At 49.5% G+C, this 4,540-nt stretch overlaps 1 protein-coding gene across 9 annotated transcripts in view; it reads right to left on the bottom strand.

Annotated features, from left to right (window-relative positions):
* Positions 1-1,018, bottom strand: part of STAU2 (staufen double-stranded RNA binding protein 2) — a 319,639-nt gene extending 318,621 nt beyond the window's left edge. For 3 of the 9 annotated variants that reach the window (XM_028500351.2, XM_028500354.2, XM_028500358.2), the window contains exon 1: positions 251-282. The gene's annotated coding sequence lies outside the window, so the exon portion shown is untranslated. Of the gene's footprint in view, positions 1-250; positions 344-902 lie in introns of those variants that run through there. The other 6 variants (XM_028500369.1, XM_028500365.2, XM_024127092.3 and 3 more) reach the window with 6 other exon arrangements.
* Positions 1,019-4,540: the final 3,522 nt, after the last annotated feature.

Genomic DNA, 4,540 nt, shown 5'->3' with positions numbered 1-4,540 from the left:
GCCCCCCCCCCCAATTCATTCGTCTCCTCCCCGGCTCCCCAGCCCCCGCCATCCTCCTCCCCTCCCCCTCCCGCCCGGAGAGAGCCCGAGGAGGGAGGGAAGGCGCGGGGGAGGGGAGGCCGCGAAGGGGCCGCTCTTCTCGGGGTTCGCCGCGCGCCGCGGACCCGCAGGGCTCCCCAGCGCCCTCTGTCTCCCCCGCCAGCGGGGCGGAAGTCGGGGCCTCCCGGACGCCCCCCACAAGGGTATTTACCTTCTCGCCGGGGACACTTTGCAGACGACTCCAACATTGGCAAACACTACAGAGAACTGACCCCGCTCGGCCGCCGCCGCCGCCGCCGCCGCTGCCGGCTTCCACCCCTCGGGCTCCCCGCCCCCCGCCTCCTCCCCCCGCCTCCGCCCGCCTCCCCTGCGCTCCCGCCGCGCCCTCCCGGGCCCGCGCCGCGCGCCCCCGCCGACGCAGCCGCTCTCGCTCCCCAGCCTGCCCAGCGCGCGCGCCCCCGGACCCCGCAGACCCGCGCCGCGCGCCGGCCTTCCCTCCCTTCTTTCTTTCGCAGGCCCGCGGCCGAGCGCGGCCATTGTTCGCGGCGCCGCTCCCGCCCCCTGGCGGCCGGCCGGCCGCCGCAGCGGCGGCCGCCGCGGGCGCTGCGGTGCTGGCGCCGGCAGGCCGGGCCCCGGGGCGAGGGGCCGTCCTCCGGGGCCTTGGGAAGGAGGGCGAGCGAGCGCCCAAGGACCGCGCTCCGTCCGCAGTCTCCGGGTCTCCGGCCCGGCTCCCCGCCCCCTCGGCTGCAAAGGGTGGGCCTGGGGCAGCTTCTTCCACACCTGCATTCGGCAAATGCTTCCCCCGCCCAATTGACCCTCTGCTCTTTCCAGGTGGTGTCCGCACCCCGATTCCCCGCCCGTACCTTCCCCAGGCTCTCTCGCTGCCCCCCTTTGCTCTGCTGGGGGCGCGCGACCATCCCGCGTCTGCTCCGGCCGCCACTGTGCGAAGCAGGGTTTAGCGGATCCTGCACCTTTCCAGCCTGGGAGGAGGAGGGGGAAGCGGGGGGAAGGGGAGGGGGTTAGCGCCACTGTCTCGCCCGGAAAACACTAGTGATCAGTAATCACCTGCTCGTCAAGATCCGCAGCGTGGCCAAACAGCCTCCACAGCCAAAAAAATCATTAAAAAGAAACCCTTCGAACCAAAAAGGAGAACCACCTTAGAACAGTGCCCTAGATTCTAGATTGTTGAGGCAGGAGTGCCAGAAAACTCGAATTACTTCTTGAGTCGTCCTGGTTTTGATGTGGGTTACTGATGTCTGGATAACTTCAACCCAGTTAAGCCCAGTGAAATTCAACACTCCATTTAGTAAATGGCATCATAAATAATGTGGCAATAAAGTGTAGAAATAGAATTATTACTGTGTTTTCACAAATTTATCCATTTGCATTATTATTCCCAGGGTTGCTTCCCAGTATCGATTCTCCGCCTGAGAAATGTCTACCAGGCCTGTGATTTCAGTCATCACGTAAAACCGATAGTTCTCCTCTGAACAGGTGGGAAGACAGTATAGCACAGTGGTTAAAAGCAAGGGCGTTCGAATGAGATAACCAGGCCAGGTTATCCACTTACTAAGTAGGAGACCATGGACATGTTACTTACCCAATGAGTCAGTTTATTCTTTTGTTCAACAGGAGATAACATGTGATAACATGTATTTCAATGTGATAGTATGTATAAAGCCATTTAAGTAGGACCTGGCATGTGCTAAATCTCCCGTGGAAAAAGATCAGCTACCTGCTACATTTTCCTCCTGGAACTCTTTCCTATGCTCCTTCCATCTTTTCACCTCTGCCAATTCCCTCCAACTTCACATGGTGCATCCTCCCTAAATCTGCATCAGTCCTTGATTAATGACTTCTAGCTCAAGCCTAGCATTCAAATACTTGTTGAATGCTTTGAAAGAGTACATGCCCTTCACACCAGCGGTATCAAAGGACAAGCCTCCCACATTTGTGCCTTTCCTGGGCTACTCCCTCTCCCTGCATTCCATCCTCCTCTCACCCAATGAGCAAGTCATCCTTCAGATCATTCCGAAATCACCTACTTGAGAGCATTCTCTACCTTCTCTGAGCAGGTCAGTGCTTTTCTTCTCTCTCTTCTGACATAGTAGGTACATTAGAGTGTTTTTGAGCCTGATTCCACGTGCCAAACAGTACATTCTTTAAGGCCAGGCTCCGTATCTCATTCATTTTTGTAGTCCCAGCATCCAAGAGCTAAGGGGTGGAAGTAAATGCTTTTGGAATAAATAGATGAGTTTATGCTTTTAGAAATGACTCTGACGTGTTCAGAAATGTCATTCCCTCTTATTCAGGTCATTAAAGTTAATTGAAAACTTTATCTCCACTGTAACTTTTTCTTATGACGGATTTTAAGTCTCTGGTTATCCACTTGCTAACTAGGAGACCATGAGCGTGTTACATTTAAACCCCAAATAGAATGAATTTTTATTTTATTTATTTTTTTTCCCAGCTGACCTGCCTGGGCACCCCTGGCCCTGGAGCCACAGCGTCCCGGCCCACCCACCAACCCTTAGAATGAATTTTTATTTTTTTAATTTTTGAATTTTGTTTATTTATTTTGGCTGCATTGGGTCTTCATTGCTGCATGCGGGCTTTTCTCTAGTTGTGGCGAGTAGGGGCTACTCTTCGTTGTGGTGCGCGGGCATGGGCTTCAGTAGTTGCAGCACACGGGCCCTAGAGTGCTCGGCCTTCAGTAGTTGTGGCTCTCCGGCTCTAGAGAGCAGGCTCAGTAGCTGTGGCGCACGGGCTTATTTGCTCCTCGGCATGTGGGGTCTTCCTGGACCAGGGATCGAACCCGTGTCCCCTGCATTGGCAGGTGGATTCTTAACCACCGCGCCACCAGGGAAGTCCCTAGAATGAATTTTTAGAAGCCATAATTATCAGAGGGAAAATTGTTTTTGAGCTTGAATCAGCACTTTCAATTGCTCAAGGTGTGTAGATAGCATCAGGACATGAAATCACCTGAGTGGCATGGAAATCCACATGTCAATCTATGATCTTGGGATTTAACTTTAAAATGAAATGTTTGTGTAGGAGTTGAAAAAAATAGATATTTAAAGAGGTGTGGTCCTATTAGAAGCTGATTAAAACAAAGCAACAGATTTATCCATGTGTCTTTACCAGGAGCCATTGAAGTCAAATATTCAACCATCAGAAAAGGATAATGCTTTCAAATTCATCAGGGTCAGGTTTGAGCAATTTGAATAGGACAGATTCTAGAACCACAAAACATGATTTCTCTTCCAGCTATGTCCTCTCTTTTCTTATAACAACCCCTTCTTGACATCTATTTTCCTGTAAAATTCATCTCGTCCCCCAGCACCCACCGTATGTTATTCTCTTTTATATATATCTAAACATATTTTTATCACTACACATTATTTGTTTCTTCCAGTATACCTCAGCTCCTTGAAGACAAGAACAAAGATTTCCCCCATCTTTTCCTCTCCAGCATCTAGCACAGTGCCTGTGGTGATCAACAAATGCTGGCTGAATGAATGGATTAGTGAATTTGACAAACATTTACTGAGTACCCACTATATACCAAGTACTAGTCACAGCCCAGGGATATATAGCAATGAAAATAATCGGCAAAGTCTTTGTCCTCATGAAACTTACAGAGAAATGAATGAATAGACAAATGTGTGATAAAAAACACTTCCCAGCCCTTTACCTATATTAGAATACCATTCTGGAAATTTCCAGTGTATCTGCCTGCTCACTAATAAATCAGTTGCTTGGGACTCAATTTTTTTTTCATAATAATGAGGTCAAAATAGTTACTAGAGTATCAGCTGCCTAAACACTGTACTGAAAAGCAGTAGAAATAAAATTACACTGCAAATATAATCATTAAGAGTAAGGAAATAGGGCTTCCCTGGTGGCGCAGTGGTTGAGAATCCGCCTGCCGATGCAGGGGACACGGGTTCGTGCCCCGGTCCGGGAAGATCCCACATGCCGCGGAGCGGCTGGGCCCGTGAGCCACGGCCGCTGAGCCTGCGCATCCGGAGCCTGTGCTCCGCAACGGGAGAGGCCACATCAGTGAGAGGCCCGCGTACCACCAAAAAAAAAAAAAAAAAAAGAGTAAGGAAACAAAATTTTATTTAATAAAGTGTACAGAGGTTCTTTTAAGTCTTATCAAACATAATTGCTCAATAAATATTTTGAATAATCAATTAATTATTGATTTTTTTAACTAATCTAGATACAACAGCTGGTTCTCTAATGCCATCTTTACCAAATTTATCATTGCAGTATTAGAAGTTGGAGGCAAAAGAGGAATCAACTCCTCCTATCCCCCAAAAAAGAAATGGTTATGCAATTCCTGATGAGTATAAGTTTCTTGAAAATGGTGAAAATTTTTTGCTTTGTAATAGAGGATAAGATGATGTGGGCAAAATTTTGATATGTGGCACAGAATCTGGCCGAGATGATTTGGTGAAATATAAGGATTGGGCATGTGATGGAACATTTAAATATA

Source organism: Physeter macrocephalus, chromosome 15 (assembly GCF_002837175.3).
Source record: "Physeter macrocephalus isolate SW-GA chromosome 15, ASM283717v5, whole genome shotgun sequence".
In the NCBI taxonomy this organism is placed as follows: domain Eukaryota; kingdom Metazoa; phylum Chordata; class Mammalia; order Artiodactyla; family Physeteridae; genus Physeter; species Physeter macrocephalus.
Note: the sequence above shows the minus strand (reverse complement) of the source record. Positions and strands in the feature narration are given on the sequence as shown.